Genomic DNA, 20,851 nt, shown 5'->3' with positions numbered 1-20,851 from the left:
ATATCTTCTTTCAATTTATGTGCTGTATTTTTTTTCAAATAGCTATTCAATTGTTACGACATTATGTATTAAGTTGCTTGAACCTAAATACTACTTAATAAATTGAACTGCTATGTATTGCTTTTGGCCAAAAGTGCTCTATGAAACAGTTCCTGAGACCCTAAGAGCACCATGAACTAAAAAGTTTGAGAACTTCTCTAGGACTTACGGCTGAATTTCAGAGACCAGAGTCGTGACAGTGATGCAATCGGGATGTGAGCGGTTAGGCTCATGCACTCTCATTGGATCAGCAGACATTTCAGGAATTCAGAATACAAGGAACACAGCCTGGGACAGAGTCAAACAAGTGGGACAGGCCTGGCCACTGTGGGAAGGACTGAACCACAGACAGGAGAAAAGGCCTTTACAAGAGCAAAGAGGATTTGGAATGAACACGGCCTGTTCTGGAGACAGTGAAGGCGTTGGTCTGGCTGGGGGCCTTGGAGGAACAGCTGAGGAGTTTGGAGTTTTCATCCAGGGAAAGTGGGGGAGGTGTTAGGTCACAGGAGCGAGACAGTAAAATTCAGTGTTTTAGCAAGATTAATCCTAGTGGAGGTAGTAGATGAACTAGAGGGGTGAGAGGGTAGGGAATTTTATCTCCTGAAAAGCAATCACCTACATAGTACAAACCTGATACAACAAAGAGTAGGTATTAGTCCTTTCCTTCAGCAGCCTCACTATCCAGGGGCCACACTGCAACATTTCCCAAACTATAAGCCCTCATAATAGGAATCATAGCCCTTGACTGTGTGCCGGAAAAATTGATTTTTGGGGAGTCACTCTACCTGGGGTACACTGGAATCAAGTTTTTAGAAATTCTGCTTGGAAACCATATCCTTGCTCCTAGGAAAGTATATAAGAGAATGGTTAAGCATGGAATAGGAGAAAAAAGTGCTGGATTGGGAGTCAGGAGACTTGGAATTGAATCTCAATTTGACCACAAACTCACCAAAGAGTGGTCCTAGGCCTCAGCTTCATTACTCTGAAAATGAGGGCTCTATAAGTGAGACAAGAAGAAATACCAAATGCCAAAGAAGGCTCACGTCTACCTGATGCATCGGGTCCAATCTTTTTGTGCACTGCTAAGTAGAGCCAAAATTGTAGTTTTAATATTTCATTCCAATTTGCATCAAGCATTTATATCAACAAAGGGCTCTGTATTATTAAAATATCATAATCTGGGCTCCTGTAAACTATTATTACTATAATAGCAGTGAATGTATACAATAGACCAAAATATTGGCAGAGACTTCTGGGAAACAAAAGTCAGCCTTATATAACAAAGTTACCCATGATGATGGCTCACAGACAACATTTAAAATAAAAATTAAGCCACTGATCTGTTTTGTGTCTCCAGGGAACAAACAAGCTCTGTATAACCCGCATGAAGACAGAGTAGGAGCAGCCAAATTGGATGGGGTGAAGACTATGGAAAATCAAGGGAAGTTGGGGACAGACGAACAGACTTAGAACTTGAAATAATTATTAACACGAGAAATACCCACTAAATGCTGCACCAGAAAGGACATGAAAGTCCTACAGATTTTTGTTTATTTTAATTTAAGCAATAACAGCTTCATGTTTCCTTTCTAGCTTCAGAAGAAATGATAATGTATCCTACAGAATTAGCCCATAAAGCACTCGTGATTCTTTACTCAAACTGGGTATAAGATCAAATGAAACAATATTTGTAAGATAATGGACGTAGTGAATGTCAGGACTTAGTGATGAGTCACAGAATAGGCCTCTGCCTTTTTAAATGGCCCCAAGGTAGTGCAGCCTCTTTGCTAGCCCTGAAACACCTTTTTAGAGGTACTAGTCTAATGGGGGCACAAAGCCGCAGCCTGAGCAGCTCCCAGAGAAGACCAGACAAACACGGCCATTGCCAGCATCTACAGGCAGGTCCGTCACAGCTTTTGTTAGGGTAGGGAAGTTATGGGTGTTGTACAGTTGGGGAAGTGAAGGGGTGGCAAGGGAGGAGGAAGAAAAAACATTCTCTTATCCCTGGGAAACTTGCAAACTGATTTCCCTCCATGCGTTTGTGCAAATGAAATCTCCATCTCCCACCCCTGCTTACAGGTCAGTGAACCCATTCACGGACTAGGAAGTGACCCACAAGCATCAGTGTGAAGAGAGGGGAGTGGCGGTGGAAACACTTGGAGAGAAGGCAGCATCCTGTTTAACTTGGCCTTGCCAATGCCAAACCCTTCCTCTGTGAATGTTTCTTTAAAGGGTGATAACGCCCTCCTTCCAATGGCTTTGCCTTTCATAAAATGGGATATTTGCCACACTTACAAAGTCACTCTCACTGTATCACTTAACCTCTCCCGCATTACTGGTATTCTTCGCATCTGTGTGACAGTATTTACAAAGTAGGGCTGATGTGTGGAAAAATCCCTGGAAATAAAAGTCTGTTGATGCACTTGCAAAAGGTAATACAATATAGTGTAAGTCCTTACAGTGCAAATGAACCAAGTTAACACCACTGTATACACTTTGCATCTATTGGCCATTCAGTAAACAGAAAATAAAGGGTGAATGTGGTAAGTTAAATAAAACTAGATAAAGTGTGCTGGTGGCCAGAACTAAGGAAGAGCCCTCTAGGGCCACATTTATGAACAATGCCGAAACAGAAACTTGGTATCCATGGCTGTTAGACTTGATGGGCACCAGGAATGACTTGAAACTTTAGAGAGCTTAGAGAGTTAGCATTGGTACAAACACAAAAATCTCAAATATGGCTGCAGGTAAAAAAAAGAAGCCTAATTCCTCATGTCCTAAAATGGTGCCTTTCCCCCACAGTCTTTAGGATATTGCCTGAGACCCTTCTGTAGCAGAAACAGCTATTGAGATGTTTGGTCTGGGCACCCCTGTTCTTTAGTGACCATTAGGACAGGGAACTCCTGACATCACCGAGCTTGTGGGTTCATTCTGTCTCCTTTTATGAGACCACATGAGGGCAAGGGCGTCCAAGGACTTTAGTCACTTCTTAGGATTGTGCATCTTATCCCTCCCCCAATAAAACCCATCAGCAGTACAGGACTACTTGTAGAAGTAAGTCCAAACCTTCATTTTCTGCTCAGCGTTTTCCACTCTGTTGCCCCACCGTATCGGTCCAAATGTCTAATTCCCAACCTCTTGTCTCACCCCCATGCATGCCTACCTTCAAGCCTTCAATCATTTTGTGCTCCTTGATTCTGTCTACACTACAGGATTCATTACAATCCCTGCCTCCTTCCCAGGCATTCTAGCCCATGGCCATCTTACTAGAACTCACCAGCTCCTGCAGTGTGATCTGACTGTGCACACACAAGCAACCAGAGAATATCAGGGTTGGATGAGGCGTTACAGAGCATTTGTCCCAAACCTCTGAGGCACAAATCCTCTCCACAGCACCTCTAGGGCCCTACAGTTGTCATGAGGGCTGGCATGAGTTACATCCTCCATAAATGGTAGTCCTCCACATCTGTGCCCAGTCACAAGGCCACCTATTCCATTCTGGATCAACACCTTTAAGTGGAAAAGGTCAATGTGAAAATGAACTAAAGACCCTTCTCTGTAACTTCTCCCTAGTCCTATGTTGGCCTTCACATGCCTCACACACAGGCTAGCCCTCCAGGTATTCGGGGATGGGACACAGGCATCCCTTTGGTTTTCTCTTCTTTCACCTAACTACTCATTTTTACTTGAGAATATTCCTCCTATCATGGTTTCTGATCCTGATTCTCAATGTCCTTCAGCATCTTTAAGTGTAGTCATGTGAAGTCAATACTCCAGGCATGGGCCTGGCCATTCAAATTCTAGAACTGTACCTTCGGCAGTGCAGACGCTGTATTATGTTCCTTCTCATCACTGCTTCATTCGTGTTGTGCTTGCGGGTGTCGAAACCTTTCACAGGTGCTATTTATTACATCTCTCCCATCCTATATTCATGGAAACTTTTTTTTTTTAAAAAGATCTAAGGACTTAACAATTATGCCTGTTGTATTTCAACATTTTAGGCTCAGCCTTATACCTGTCATGATCTCTTTAGATCTTGATTTCAGTTCTCTTTTCGGCTTAGCATCATTCATGAATTTGCTAAATGTGGCAGTTTTATCCTAATCTAAATCATGGGTACCTTTTTGGCATGTCACCTTCTCTTAGGTTCCAAACTGTACTTTGTGCAAATGGGGCATACAATAAATGCTGAGACATAATTGTTAAATTACACCAAATTCTACCCAATATAAAAAAATAAAACTCCAAGGTGATGGAATCTATCTAAATTCTTTCTTGCCGGGTTCATCTCTCTTTCTAAGTCTCCCTTTCCCTTTAGCCTTCAGAACTCTGGGAACACCATGTAGCCTGCAAAACTCAAGGAATAAACATTATGTCAATAACATGTTTGTTAAATCCTTTTGTAGCATCTATCCTGATTGGCTGCAAGGTCATTCTGTAGAAAACCCACTGTATTAAAGAAGATAACATCTGTGAATCCTCTGATTTCCTGTTTGGCTCTAATGTCAATATAATAATAGCTTCTTGTAGATATTTTTACTGTAGGATAAACAGACTAAGCTCCACTTTTAAATACAAGGATTTGAGTATGGCAGTGCATGCCAAAATGGGGGCTTCTGTGTACCTCCTGTAAAATAATCTTCCCATCATGCTCCTCACAAGGAACAGTTCAAGACAGTCAACATTAACATGTTAAAAGGGGAATGCAATGGTGATACTCCTCTTTAAGCACAATCCCCATTCCCCAAGATAACTCAAATCATAATTAGGGGAAAGAAAAATCCTACTTTGACAGAAAACGGCAAGCAGGAACTTGTGCACATTGGGAGCTCAGTGGCTATCTGATGATTCTAAGAACCACACACTTGTTTAGATTAGAAAACACAATGATATAATGTTTGGGCACCAGGAAAATAGGACTAAGGTCCTGGGATGTATGTTTCTCTTCTCTGCCAGATTTTGGGATCAGGCATGATTGCCCAGAAAGGATGGGGATGGTCACCCTCCCTCGCCATGACCTGGTTGGGGGATGGGGCAGGGGGATGGCGAGTGTATAAGAATGTGTGTGGAGCCCTGACCGGTTTGGCTCAGTGGATGGAGTGTCGACCTGCGGACTGGGGGGTCCCAGGTTCGATTCCAGTCAAGGGCATGTACCTTGGTTGCGGGCACATCCCCGGTGCGGGGTGTGCAGGAGGCAGCTGCTCGATGTTTCTCTCATCGATGTTTCTAACTCTCTATCCCTCTCCCTTCCTCTCTGTAAAAAATCAATAAAATATATATTTTTTAAATAAAAGAATGTGTGTGGAAGGGAACAGCAGGAAAAACATTTCTAAAATTACCACTTTTCGGGGGCTCTTTTGGTCACAATAGGCAATAATTAATTTTGAATTCTTAAATGATATTAAGTAGGAGAGAGGAACTTAGGGGTGAGTATAAGTGAAAAAAGTTGAGAACCCAAACTAACCTATGGTTATAGAGGTCAGAATAGCAGTTATCTATTGGGGATACTGGGTGGAAGAGGTGCTGAGGGAGGCTTTAGAAAATGTTCTAAATCTTGGTGTGGGTGGTAGTTACACAGGTGTATAGATAATTAAAAAATCACTGAGATGGACACAAGATTTGTGCACGTACCATAATTGTATATAAACTACATAGTTTTCAATTAAAAGGTTAAAAAAATAATGAAAAGATTGAGAACCACTGGCTTAGTAGCCTGAGACTAGTTGTCCCCTGTATCTCATGCTGAGATATTTATAAGATACAAAAGGATGTTTTTAACTTGGGAAAGCTGATAAACTATACCACCAATCAAAAGTACTCTCATCTTTCAACAAACTGAATTCTAGCTTTGGTGAGGACTGATGCAGGGACAGACTGTCCCCTGGAGCCGGGAGGAGCACATGGAGCCACAAAGAAGGAAGGGTGACAGTTGCCAGACAGCTTTTCTGACCTTGAGAAGACTCCCCTGGGGCCAACCTACTCAACCAAAGGACACAGGTCTATTAGACTAAGGAATGAGAGGTCAAAGGAAACCAAGAAGAGATTCTAACCCAAGGGAAAGATGGTGGGTCAGAGGAGTGAGGCTTTGGGGTTTTGGGAGAGCAAGAGGCCCAAACTCCATCAGACACTGAGCCCTGTTGTGTTTCCACAGCTGCTGTTGGTGCCGGGCCAGGGGCTCCAGGGTGGGCCATTTCCCCCTCATGCAACATCAATACATTTCTATCATGAACTCCCCAGTTCAAAGGCAGGCAGAGCTAAAGAAGAGAGACTAAAGAGTGACAGGAAAGGGACCTTGGTATCAGGAGAGGGAGAAAAGGATACCAGGACTCACATGCTCCCACATACAGGTAGGATGAAGGGAGAGCCAGTTTCAGACATGCATTGCATTACAGTCCTTTGACTGTCACAATGACCTCAAGGGAAAGGAGATGGCAGAGATTTACCTACTATGTCCCCAGAGTAGCACTAAGTGTTCTCACAAACGTTTGTACTTTTAGTTCTGATAACCCGGTAGAGGCAGGCATCTTCAGTCTCATTTTACAGATAAAGACACTGCAACCCACAGAGATGACATGATTGGCCAACAGTCAAATCGCTGGCCAAAGGCCAAGACTCTCTCCACTTTTCCAAGGCTCAAGACAAGATCTGAATCTCCGTTCTCCAAGCTCAACAAAACTCTCATCATTTGGGGACACTAGAGAGAAGGCAAAGGCCTCCCCAGTACCCTTTGGGTGAAGTTGGGGAAACAGATAAACAGTATGGACCTTAAGTCTAAGGCCTAAATAACTCAAGAATGCATTATGCAACACACTAGTTAAGATTCTATTTTTACTTCTGTTACAGGGAATAATCATTAAGTAAAGCTTTATACAGTATTCTAATAATAAGAGAAATCAGTGAAATAATGACCTCAGTACTTGCTATGTGAAATAAAAGAAATGTAGAATTCTAGGTTTTTGTGGTAAGTCACTACACTTACATTTTGCTATGAGATATATGTAGAACATATAAACTTATAACAAATAATTATAAAAATGTGTAAGAAACCTAATTTTTTTTATTGTGGTAAAATATACAGAACAAAATCCATCATTTTAATTATGTTTAAGTGTATGGTCCAGTGGCATCAAGTACATTCACACTGTTGTGCCATCCTTACCACTATCCACCTCCAGAACATTTTCATCCCCAAACTGAAACTCCATTAAACACTAACTCCCCTATCTGCTTGAGTAGCAGCTTACATAGTACTTTGCATGGGGCACAAGCTTAGTAAATGCTTCTTGAAGAAAAGTGACCTTTCTGGTCATAGAAGAAAACCAACTATTATATTATATAAATAAAAAAGATGAAAGGGAGTCTATTTTTCCATAACGAAAGACTAATAGCATCCATAGCCAAAAAGAATTAAGAGTAATTTATGACTTGTTTACCCTTCTGGCATCAGCTCTAATCATCTGTTGTGACCAAGACCTCTTGTTCTCTTTAGATGCATTAGCAGGTAGTGGTGAAGTCCAAAGCTGGGAGTGGGAAAGAAGAGACTCCCGGCCAGCCAGCACTGGAGGCTAGTTGTTGAGCTGTCACCCAGTGGACAGGGACTCGGTGCTCTCCTAGGAAGCCTTCCTTGACAGATTTGTGTGACTTGGCAGTGACCCTGTGATGGAAATTCACTGAGGAGCCTGAATTTCAAGTCCTGGTCAGCAGAGCTTTAAGAGGTCTTCTGTGCAAAGAAGCAGCCTAGAGAGAAGGCAAAGGCCTCCCCAGTACCTTTGGGTGAAGTTGGGGAAACAGATAAACAAGGGCTACATGGCTTTTTACTGCTTCTAGGACACTGAAGCATGGAAAGTCTGAACAAATGGCCCCTTCACTACAATTTTCTAATACGGTCATGGCACACAGCCCTGTGTTAAAAGGTAGACTATTTGTTAGAGGGAAGGTCACTGGGTTTAAAAACAAAACAAAACAAAAAAACCGACCAAGGGACTAGAAACGCACACATCAATGGCCACTGGGCCACTAGTTGGCTTCCCTTGACTTTCTTCGGCTAAAGAAAAAATTTTTCCTGAAGAAAAAAATTGTCCACTGGGACAGTGTTGCTGTCTGTGGTTTTTGACTCATCTGACAATTGTTCAATAGCTTTTCCTTCCTTCCTGGAGAACATTCCTTATTTGGTGCTTCATACTCAAAATCCAAGGCTGGGAAGGTGATGTGAGCTGGTAGACTTGGACTAGTTGACAGATGCTCTATTCCAAGAGAGGGGACCAATAAATATCTGGGCTTTGGAAGTAGCTTTATGATGTTTGGATTTTGTGCTGGCACCAGGCTCTGAGTTTTAAGCACTCTGCTGTCATATGGTGTGCATCTTTTCCAAGAAAAACTCTATAAAATGAAAATACTTGATTGCCACAGTCTTTGACTTCTTGAGAGTCACACAAATAATGTAATCTCTTACAACATTTAATTTAATTTAACCTTTGTTCGCCTAAAGAAAAAACTAGTTCTGAATCTGCGTTTTTTCACTTCTTAAGAAGCACCAGTCTTTTCTATGGTGTCACTGTTTTGTTTGCTATGTGCCAAACTGTTATTTCACATATGTGAAAAGAAAATTGGCATTGAGTCCATATGAACTAACTACTGGCAAAGGCGATGCAGGAGCTTGCCATTGAGAAGATTAGATTCCCAAGAAACTCCTCTAGCAGTGTCCAATATCCACAAACCAAAAAAGTGTGTACGTGTAAATATACAAGCACATGTTTTATTTGAAGACGCTGATTCCCCACCCCTGAGTTCAGGTAGTATTCAATTAGTCATTTAAGTTACCCTGAGCTTAAATATCTCAGTTGTAAAATACATATACATGACACAAAACCAAGTGTGAATTAGTAAGAGAAATAGGAAATTGAAAATTACTTATTTTTATTCAAGTTTGAACTTGTACATTTCAATTGTCTTCTTTATTTGCTTAATAAATAGGATGATTCATACTTTCCCCATAAGTAAGACTGAGTAGATTACATTCAGTGTGTGTGTGTGTGTTGGGGGGAGGGGGGGGGAGAGTGGAGTTTTTTTTTCAATCTTCAATTTAAAAAAAAAATATTTAAACTTTTACTGATTCAGGGAGAAAGGGAGAGGGAGAGATAAAAACATCAACGATGAGAGAGATTCATGAATCAGCTGCCTCCACGCCCCCTACTGGGGATCAAGTCTCCAACCTGGGCATGTGCCCTTGACTGGAATCGAACCCTGGACCCTTCAGTCCACAGGCCAATGCTCTATCCACTGAGACAAACCAGCGAGGGCTCAATCTTCAATTTTTTAATGAATATTTTCCTTTGCTTTTAAGGCTTTTTGCTATTTTGTAGGCTGTTTTTCCTTTGTACTCACATATTCAAATATGGAACTAAACCAAGATAGAAATGGAGAATTTTATTAGCCAGAACTATGGTAAGTGGTTTAATAGTCGGAGGTAGTAGAACACTGTGCTCCTTTAACCTTGAGCCCTGAATCCCTGGTGATAATGCAGCTGTGGTAGCTGTGCTGCCATAGCAATCATCTGTAATCTGTGCCTGACCCATCCCTTCAGGACCCTGCCCTTAGATCAAATTAGTAAGGGGTCTTTTGAAATTACGAATGACTATAGGTGAGGTTTGGCAACCATTTGAAACTCAGACACTTCTATAGTTCAGTCTTCCAAAGGTGGAATATTTTTAAAAGAAAGAGATCCACTTTGAGAAAAAAAAATGGGAATTTTTAAAAAAATTTGGATATTTCAGATTTTCATTTTCTAAAATAATCAGTGCATTTTCCTCAGTTATTGGGGTACCATGTATGGGGGCATATCAATGTCCCTGAGAGGGCTGTCAACCACAGGATTCCATATTTTCTAGCCCATCTCCAGGGATAATATGTGATCCAGGCTTAGCTGCCGGGAGCCGGTCCATCCTTGCTGTTTCAAAGGACCTGGCATATATGGCATACGGTTCTTAATATGTTTGCTCACCTTCTTGGCGCTGTGTTTTAACCAAGGTCACCTCTCCGAGAAAGGTTGAATCCCCAAGTAGGGATTTTCCCCTGAAGTTAGGGAGGGAATAAAACCCCTCAACTAAGTGCCAGGCGGGTAATTAACCACTTTAACTATGAACAATCATGCTTAAGCTACATAATCTTTACTCCCTGGAATGGAGATAAGAAACGCCCTAACCTTTGTAATAGAGATTGACAGGATTAAAATGAACTGGTATAAATACAGATGTAACAAGACAGCAAGACACAGGGCTTGGAAGACAGGACCAAGAGAGACAGAGCCTAGGCACAGAACCTACACAGAACGTTCTCTAGAGACAGAAGAACTTCGCTGGCGAGAGCATGCCGGAGGATCCTGGACCGGGACTGGCCTCGGAGCCTGGAGGCAGAGCCTGGCGAGAGAGCATGGCAGGGGATCCTGGACTGAACCTGACTGCGGAGATTGGCAGGAGAGCCTGACTAGAACCTGGTGACTGAACCTGACTGAAGAACCTGAGCAGAACCTCTCTGGAGATCGAGACCAGAACTTGGCTGGAGATCCTGGCTAGGCTGCTGATCAACTGAACACTGTCTCCGTGTCATTCCTTCTTCGCCGACTCCGTCTACGCCTTTGGGAACCCTTGGACCTGCTGGGGTTGGACCCCGGCACTTAGCCAATAATATAGTGCCATTTTTGGGGGCAATAGCAATTAGTACAGGGGGTGGGTGTATGACTCAAGTAGGGCCAATTAGAGTCTTTCCCTGAGACTGGTTGATGCAAGATGGAAGACACATGTTGCGTTTTACTGGAGTTGATCAGCTGGAAGATGGGAATCTGGAGCTTCTAATGGCCACGTTTCCTGCCACAGAGAGAAGACTGGAAGCCTATCCCTCAGAATGAAGCCAAACATGGGCAGGCTCAGCCAAGAGACCGACAAAAAATGAGTCTTGGAGAGACTCAATCCCAGTTCCTAACCCTGATCCCTGGTTCCTGCAGCTCTTCCTTTAATCCTATAAGCAGTTCCAATAACATTCTAGCTACATAACCAAGAAATTTCCTCTTTGCTATGGTTGGTAAGAATCAGGACTTTGTAATTTACAATTGAAATAGATGATTCTCATCTTAACTTGGGAATCACATTGTTACTAACTTCTTTAGTGATAAATGGCTTTCCAGGTGCGTGTTAATGAACATCATAGGTCCTTTATAGCAACTTCTTGTTAGTGGCATCCCATTTCAATTTATATGTCAAGAAAAAAATGCTGAAGTTGATAAATCAGAGTGGGAAAAACACTCCTATGCTTGTGTTAAGACAAACAGAAATATATAAATATAGTTCTACTCATTTCACTTATCTTAGCATACAGAGAAACAACATTCATTACTGAAGGACTCTACAGACTCAGGAGTCTGTAGCACAAGCATTCTTAAACACATCTCATTTAATCACCATTGTTCATCTACCTTATGGACAAAAGACGCCAAGGACCAGATTGGAGAAGAATAAAAGAAAAGCTTCATTCACAGAAGTGCTGACTCTTCCTGTCCATATGTTTAGGTTCTGCTTCTTTCCCTAGCCCAGAGCTGAACATCTCAGAGATGCTGGCAGGTACGAACATGCTCCCTTTTAATTACACCACCAAATTGCTGCAATAACTGATTGCCAGTTAAATAATTATAATCAAGTGCCCATTGTGCATAACAATCATTTAATGACTGCCATCCGAAAACACTATAATAAAGAGAGCTTTAATGAAGAAATATGGAAAGGGGCCAAAGTTTTATGGTGGTTTGCTTAAAGGGAAAGAGAGCCATAATCTGTATTTAAGATTAAAAGAAGCCTTTAATCCAGATGCTCAACATTAAACAAGGGAGTGGAGTCATGTTTTGATCAAAAGTTACTGCATGCATAAAAGAAAGTAATGTAAATGTTCCTTTAGAAAAAAGGTCCAGTAAATTATATTAAGTAAGTGTTTGTAACCATTGACTTTGGAAAAAAATGAAGAAGAAGAAAAACATCTGATTTTCATTTTGGACAAGAATACTCAGCTAAAATAATGAAAGAGAACAGAATTTTATTTCATTTCTATAATATCATTGAAAGTGAGTGATTTTCCATTCAATCTACCTGGTACCAGTAATATTTCTTCTGTACTGACCCTATTTATTTTTTGTCTTCATTTCACTAAGTCAGGCTTATATCTTTGGGAGGTTTCATTATATTATCACACAAAGTCTTAACTGAAATGGTTTTGATGATCTCGGCTCTAGCAAACAGTAGTTTCTTATTTGAGGAGGGAAAAATACACCAAAACAATAATGTCACCACATAAAAACAGATCAACTGGCAGCTACCGCCACTGCTGGTACATGGAGTAGTTGGCTAACAAATCAAGACGGCAAGTCCTAGAATTGCAGCCATTTTCTATGAACTGATATGTAGCTTGGCCAACCATAAACACAGCACCTCAGGGCTTTGCTAGAGTGAATGCTGAGAGAAAACGAAAACAACAGTCAGTCCTCTCGAGGAAGAGTAAGAAGGAAAAGCAAAAAGGAAACCAAGAATGGTTCCTATAGATGAGAACAAATTTAGGCCCATCAGCTTTTCCAATACTTCAGGGACAAAGGAGCAGGACCCAACCCTGGTGAGGGCTGAGGGAAATGCACACAGAAACACCCCGTCCTTGGGAAGTCATGATGATGTCTCGGGGCAGTGAAAAGACCCTGGGCGTCTGAGGGAAACAAAATCACACCTGGGGATTGTTTTTTGTCCTAATGTGAACATTCAGGCACAACAAACTACCCTAGGCTCTTGAGATGCCCTAGAATATCCAGGTCCCAGAATGTTAGTGTGTGTGCATGTGTAACAGAGACACAGATTAACTGGGTTAAAAAAACCCACCTGCTTATCTGGGGTACAAGACACAGGACAGATCAGGACAGATATTCTAAAAGCATTTTAGGTTAAAACTAACCTAGGGGAAGCTACAGGAATTAAGTTACGACACCCGGGTCTTTTCTGACATTCTAAGTTCAGGGTATCAGTAAGTTCTCCTTCAGGAAGTTCCTGGTTTTAGTTTGTGTTAGAAGTATTCCTAATCACCCCCTGGTCTGTAAATTGCCAGGGGTAACAGCATCAGTCTCTGTTTTATCAAAGTCTCTGTAGTATTTACTCCAGTGGTTTATACACAGTGCGGACTACCCTTTGATAATGTGTTCTAGCACAGACTCTACTCACCAGTCAGCAGGGCCAGCTCCTCTCCTTTGCATCTCAGTCACTGCCAAACTCCAGTGACCTTCCATGTGCTTTCTGACTAGTTTTCCCTTTTGGAGTTTGGCACCTGGACTCATGCCATTCCTGTTCCCTTTCTCACCAACTAGCTGTCAGTACCTATGCTCTCTCCACCTCAGTTTTCTCCTCTGCAAAAGCTGATATCAATAATAGAATGGCAGGTATGGCTCAGTGGTTGACCATCGACCCACAAACCAGGTCACGGTTTGATTCCTGGTCAGGGCACATGCCCAGGCTGCAGGCTTGATCTCCAGTAGGGGGCATGTAGGAGGCAGCTGATCGATGATTCTCTCTCATCATTGCTGTTTCTATCTCTCTCTCTCTAAAATGAATAAAAACATATAATAATAATAGTAATAATAATAATAATAAACACAGCTTGTGCGAGAGTGTCTAAGTGTGTGTGTGTACTTGAAGAGAAATACATATAAAGCCATATGCCTGGCACTGGTAAGTGTACAATAAGTGGGAGCTATTATTAACACACATCACTGCCTTTAGGAGAAAATCTGAATTCAAATTCGTTACCTAGGTATATAATGTCATTAATTACAATAATATAGCTTACCTTGCTCAGCCACTCACCCCAAACATTTTGTTTCTACCTTTCTTTCCTTTTTTTTTTTTTTTTTTAAAAAACACACACGTATTTATTGATTTTAGAGAGGAAGGGAGAGGGAGAAAGAAACATCAATGATGAAAACCATTGATTGGCTGCCTCCTGCATACCCCCCACTGGGGATCGAGCCACAACCTGGGCACATGCCCTGATTGGGAATTGACTGTGACCTCCTGGTTCATGAGTGGATGCTCAACCACTGAGCTACACTGGCTGGGCTCTTTCTACCTTCCTATACCCCAATCCTTTCCCTACGTAGCAGCCAAGACTTTTAAAAAATGTGAATCACTCCCTGTCACTCTCCTGCTTAAAACATAAGGCAGAGAACCAAGATGGCGGCATAGGTAAACACCTGTACTTGCTGCCTCCCACAACCACATCAAAATTACAACTAAACTACAAAACAACTATCATCTAGAACTGTGGAAAAGCTGGCTGAGTGGAAGTACTACAACTAGAGAGGTAAAGAAGAAAGCACACCAAGACTGGTAGGAGATGCAGAGGTGCGGATGGGCTGGTCCGGCACTGGGTGTGCCACTTTTTTAATTGGGAGGGAGATCGCCTCTGCAGAGGATGCCTGGAGGAGGAAGGGATCCCAACCCCACACCAGACTCCTAGCCCAAGGTCTCAGAGCTAGGAAAAGAAGTCCCCAGGGGCCTGTAAGAACTATGGACTGTAAAAACCAGTGTCGATTGGGGCTGAGTGACACACAGGCTGCTGGAGACCCAGCTGCTCCTCTTAAAAGGCCAGCACCAGCATCAGAACAAGCTCCCACTTCCTCTGAGCTCCAGTGCCGGGTGAGGCTCTGGGGGACACAGACACATATGGGGAGAAACTGGACTGTCTGGCATTGGGCAGGAACTTGGGGGTGGCTTTCTTCCAGGTGGAGGTGCTCGCAGCGGTCATTGTTCTTGTGGTGGGACCTCCTCAGTGCAGGGATGACTGGCAGCCATTTCTGTTTGCTTGGCCCTGGTGATTCCCTGAGACCCCCACCCTACCCAATTTATAACCCCACCCAAGCTGTGCGCATTGGCTTTTGCATATGAATAGTCTGTCCTTTCTCAGGCTAAAACTCTGTTAAACAAGCTGCAGTTGGGTCAGGGAGCCCCAAACCTATCAATAAAAGGACCCCAAAACCAGCACCAGTACCAACCTGCCTTGCTTCACAGCTGGGCCTCATCTGGGCACTTCCAAACCCGATACAAAGAGAAGTAATCTGCAGATCTCTCTGCAGCTTCTGCTGGATGGCCCCAGGCAGTGGCTGACTTTGCACCTCCCTGGAGACCAAGAGCCAGTGTACCCATTGGCCAGTATGAGACCATACCAGATTACAACTCTTCACATCCATAAGCGACACACTCAAGGGACAGACTCAGTGAGCACCAAAGCCCCACTGAAGCAAGTCCTGTTCCATAAGGGTGTCTCCTGCACAACAGCTCTCCCACTGTAAGTCACAGCTGGTCCCCATAGCCAATTGGCCTGGAGGTCAATTCCTCCCAGTGACACCAACAGCAATCAAGGCTCAACTACCACAAAACTGTGCATACAGCCCACAAATGGATGCACCAAGAGTGTCCACCTCAGGTGATTGGGGAGGTTGAGCCATTGGGCCCTATAGGACACCTACTACACAAGGCCACTCTATTAACTCAAGGAGACTTAGCAGCTACCCAATACATAGAAACAAACACAGGGAAGCAGCCAAAATGCAGAGACAAACATGTCACAAATGAAAGAAATGGAAGAAAGAGTTCTGGATATAGAGTTCAAAACCATGGTTATAAGGTTACTCAAGAATCTTCTAAAAACCTCTGAGGAACTTAGTGAGACTTTCAAGGATCTTAATGAGAATGCAAAAAAAAAAAAAAAAAAAAAAGGAAAAGGACCAGTCAGAAATTAAGCATATACTGACTGGAATACAGAATAATATACAGGGATTCAACATTAGATTAGAGGATCCTGAGAATCAAATCAATGATTTGAAATACAAGGAAGCAAAAAACATCCAACCAGATGAGCAAAAAGAAAAAAGAATCCAAAAATATGAAGATAGTGTAAGGAGCCTCTGGGACAACTTCAAGCGTAACAACATCTGAATTATGGGGGGGGGGGGGGAGGGCAGAAGAAGAGAGAGAGCAAGATATTGAAAACCTATTTGAAGAAATAATGACAGAAAATTTCCCCTACCTGGTGAAAGAAATAGACTTACAAGTCCAAGAAGTACAGAGAATCCCAAACGAGGAATCCAAAGAGGACCACACCACATCATAATTAAAATGCCAAAGGCAAAAGACAGAGAGAATCTTAAAAACAGCAAGAGAAAAACAGTTACCTACAAGGGAGTGCCCATATGACTGTCAGCTGATTTCTCAACAGAAACTATACAGCCCAGAAGGGAGTGGCAAGAAATATTCAAAGTGATGAATAGCAGGAACCTACAACCAAGAATACTCTACCCAGCAAAGCTATCATTTAGAATTGAAGGTCAGATAAAGAGCTTTACAGACAAGAAAAAGCTAAAGGGAGTTCATCACCACCAAACCAGTATTATATGAAATGCTGAAGGGTATTCTTTCAGAAGAAGAAGAAGAAGAAGAAAAAAAAGGTAAAGATAAAAAATATGACTAACAAAGTGACAACAAATACATATCTATCAACAAGTCTAAAAATCAAATGAATAAAAAATCTGACGAACAAAATAACTTGGTGAATGGAATAAGAATCAGGGGCATGGAAATGGAACAGACTGATGACTCTCAGAGGGAAAAGGGTGTGTGGGGAGGGGTGTGGGAAGAGATTAAATATATTATATGCATGTATGTATTACCTATGGACACAGACAATAGGGTGGCCAGAGCCTGGGGTGGGGTGGGAACCGGGTGGAGGGGAGCTGTGGGAGGAAAAAAGAGGGACATCTGTAATAATATCAACAATAAAAATTAATTAAAAAACAAAACAAAACAAAAAACACACAACACAAGCTGTTCTCATGGCTAACAGAGCCCATATAGCTTCCTGCCTGTGTCTCCTACCTCATTTCTTACCACTCTCCCTCGAACTCACTGTGCTTTCACCATGCTGGCAACATTTCCCCCATTTCTTAAACTAAACAAGCCTGTTTCCAGCTTATGTCTTTGCATAGGATGCTCCTTCTGACTACAGGCTCTTTCCCCCGATCCTCACATGTCTGATTCCCTTCTCGGTATTCAGGTCTTAGCTCAGAAGCCACCTTCACTGACCTGCCAGTCTAAACTGTCTAAGTCCTGACCTCTATTCTCTGTTCCTCCATGCCCCACACCAATTCATTCTATGCCAGCATCCTGTTTTGTTTTCATCACTGTGCTCATCGCTAGCTGAAAGTGTCTTAATGAATATATGCTGTATTGCCCACAGAGCCTTGTGCACTGGCTGTCACTGACCAGGCAATTCAGTAAGCCGGAGCTGAACTGAACTGCAATGAACTCAACCAAGTGGCAGATATCCAGGGTACAGATAAAAACCTTCCTTTGGCCACCATCTTGCCAGATGAGATGTACCATAAAGAGCTCATAACTGGCCTGTGCTTATCAAGGAGCACATGGAACCTAAAAGACAGTGGGCATGAGGATGAATATATGTAAAGATATTTAGGGCTCACCAATGTTTCTGGATTCAAAAGAAGTGTGAGGAGACATAAATGTCTAAATTCACAGCACAAAGTAATCAAAATAGTGAATTAGTATACAGCGAAACTGTATGAGTTATATTTAAAATAAACTCTTGACTTAATATTTATATATATATTCCCAGTCAGGTTCAAACAGAAATAGAGTTGGATTTGGAGACAGTATTCATCATTTTATGAACTTGAATAGCATCATAAACTATACTATCTCACAGAGCACTTAGAAACGACCTTATCTTGCTTTTTGCAACAGGTTTGCTGCCAGAACACAAGTGTTGTGAAAACCATCACTAAATCAAAGCCAAAATGGGGAAAGGAAAAGATTCATATCAATATTATGGTCACTGGACAAGTAGATTCCGGCAAGTCTACCACTACTAGACATCTGATCTACAAATGTTGTGGGATTAACAAAAAAGAATCAAAAAATTTGAGAAGGCCCTGGTCTGTGGCTCAGTGATTAAATGTTAGCCCACACACTGGAGGGTTGCAGATTTGATTCCTACTCAGGGGCACATGCCTGGGTTGCAGGTTCTATCCCCAGCCCTCTCTCTCTCTCTTTCTCTCTCTCCCCCCCACCCCCCCATCTTTCACTCTTTTCTCTCTTTTTGTCCCCCTTATCTTCTCCCATCCACCCTTTCTAAAAATCTATAGAATACATTTCCTCACTCCTCAGGTGAGGATTAAATATTTTTTTTTTTTAAAAAAAGGAGGCTGCTGAGATGGGGAAGGTCTTGAAGTATGCCTGGGACTTGGATAAACTAAAAGATGAATGTAAACGCTGTATCACCACTGATATCTTCCTGTGGAAATTTGAGACCAGCAAGTATTATGTGACCATTATTAATGCCCCAAGACCCAGAGACTTCATATAAAAAACATGATTACAAGCACATCTCAGACTGACTGTGCTGTCCTGATTCTTGCTGCTGGTGCTGGTGAACTTGAAGTAGGTGTCTTTGAGAATGGGCAGACCTGAGGGCATGCCCTTCTGGCTTACACAATAAATGTGAAACAACTGATTGCTGGTGTTAACAAAATGGATTCCAATGAGCTGTCCTACAGCCAGAAGAGATATAAGGAAATTATTAAAGAAGTCAGCACCTACATTAAGAAAATTGGCTACAACCCTGACAATTTCTGTTTGGAATGGCGACAACATGCTGGAATCAAGTGCTAACATGCCGTGGTTCAAGGGATGGTAAGTCACCCGTGAAGATGACAATGCCAGTGGAACCACACGGCTTGAAGCTCTGGATGGCATCCTGTCACCAACTTGTTCAACTGACAAGCCCCTGCATCTGCCACTCCAGAATGTCTCTGGAATTGGTGGTATGGGTCCTGTCTCTGTGGGCTGAGTGGAGACTGATGTTCTCAAACCCGGCATGGTGGTCACCTTTGCTCTAGTCAATGTTACAACTGAAGTAAAGTCTGCTGAAATGCACATCAAACTTTCAGTGAAGCTCTTCTGGGGACAATGTGGGCTTCAATGTCAAGAACTTGTCTGTCAAAGATGTTCATTTTGGCAATGTGGCTGGTGACTGCAAAAATGACCTACCAATTGAAGTAGCTCAGGTGATTATCCTGAGCCATCCAGGCCAAAACAGTGCTGACTATGCATCAGTACTGGATTGTCACAGAGCTCACATTAATTGCAAATTTGCTGAACTGAAGGAGAAGATTGACCTTCATTCTGGGAAAAAGCTGGAAGATGGCAAAGTTTTTGAAATCTGGTGATGCTGCCATCGTAGATATGGTTTCTGGCAAGCCCATGTGTGTTGAGAGCTTCTCTGACTCTCCTCCCTGGGCTATCTTATTGTTTGTGATTTGAGACAGTGGCTGTGGTTGTCATCAAAACAGTGGACAAGAAGGCAGCTGGAGCTGGAAAAGTTACCAAGTGTGCCTAGAAAGCTCAGAAGGCTAAATGCATATTATCCTCAATACCTGCCACCCCAGTCTTAATCAGTGGTGGAAGAATGGTCTCAGAACAGTCTCAGAACTGTTTGTCTCAATTGGCCATTTAAGTTTAATAGTAAAAGACTAGTTAATGATAATGCATTGTAAAACCTTCAGAGGGAAAGGAGAATGTTTTGTGGACCATTTTGTGCGTGTGTGTGTGTGTGTGTGTGTGTGTGTGTGTGTGGCAGTTTAAGTTATTAGTTTTTAAAATTAGTACTTTTTAATAGAAACAACTTGACCAAATATCTGTTACAGAATTTTGAGATCCATTAAAATAAAGTTTAATGAGAAAAAAAGAAGAAAAGAAATGACCTTACCTTAAAGTCACTGTCATTGTTTCAAATGTGTTAGTGCTAGACCTTTGACCTCAGGTCAGAAATGGTACTCATGGTTTTCCAGGATCTTAGGGTTCCGACCCTAATTCTTAGAGAAAGGGCTTTGAAGTTTAGCAGATTCAGAATTGAATCCCAGGTCTTCCATCAGGACATTTGGTGAATAATTTATCCTCTTTCAGCCTTAATTTCCACATCTTTTAAGATAATGACACGGGAAATAAATGGGATGATTTACATAAAAGGCCTTTTGATGTATTTAATAAGAAATAGGTCCTCAACAAATTACAATTTCCTTCCTGGGTAGGTGGTAGGAGCTCAAAGAATACTCACTAGGTGACGGTCAAATTAGGTTGGAAAGCATGCCAGGAAACAAGCATAATGAAGAGTGGCAGGAAAAATCCAAACTATCAACTGGAAAAAATAAAACAAGGCCCAAAGTGCTATAATGTTTTCTTATTATTCCACACATAAAAATGATGTAAACAATGACATTTAATGATTACAGTGAGAAGTGGTAGTCAGGGCTGAATATCAGAAAGTCACTGGATATCAAAAATCATTGCTTAACTACAAAAAGAAAGGAAAGGGAAAGTATGTTCCTAAGAACAGTATTTGTTTTAAATCTACACAGTATTAGAGACCTCATGGCAGGATTAAAAAGCAAACAAACAAAAAAACAACAATGGAATTTACTGATTTCTTGATCTTATCAAAAAATGCAAGTCATCAGGAAAAACTGTTGTGTTCAAATCATTCCTTTTGGCATTCCACAGCGCCAACATAAACACTGGAGCTGCGCTGCGGGACCAATCACAAAGGGGAAGAGGAAGATATATTTACAGAAAAAGGACAAGACAAACCACCTGCTCGCGGTCAAACACCAAGCCCTAGGAAATGACAGGAATAGAGTCAAAAAAGAAAGGAAAGGTAAGCATAGTGG

The 20,851-nt window shown here is 42.0% G+C and overlaps 1 protein-coding gene and 1 pseudogene across 2 annotated transcripts in view; one reads left to right on the top strand and one right to left on the bottom strand.

The window, feature by feature from the left end:
• Positions 1–20,851, bottom strand: part of ATG7 (autophagy related 7) — a 246,801-nt gene that overhangs the window by 55,974 nt on the left and 169,976 nt on the right. The window lies entirely within an intron of this gene.
• Positions 18,223–19,674, top strand: LOC132215415 (elongation factor 1-alpha 1-like; annotated as a pseudogene).

The sequence above is a fragment of the Myotis daubentonii genome, chromosome 14 (genome assembly GCF_963259705.1).
Source record: "Myotis daubentonii chromosome 14, mMyoDau2.1, whole genome shotgun sequence".
Classification (NCBI taxonomy): Eukaryota; Metazoa; Chordata; class Mammalia; order Chiroptera; family Vespertilionidae; genus Myotis; species Myotis daubentonii.
The sequence above is the reverse complement of the archived record's forward strand: the minus strand, read 5'-3'. Positions and strand labels throughout refer to the sequence as shown.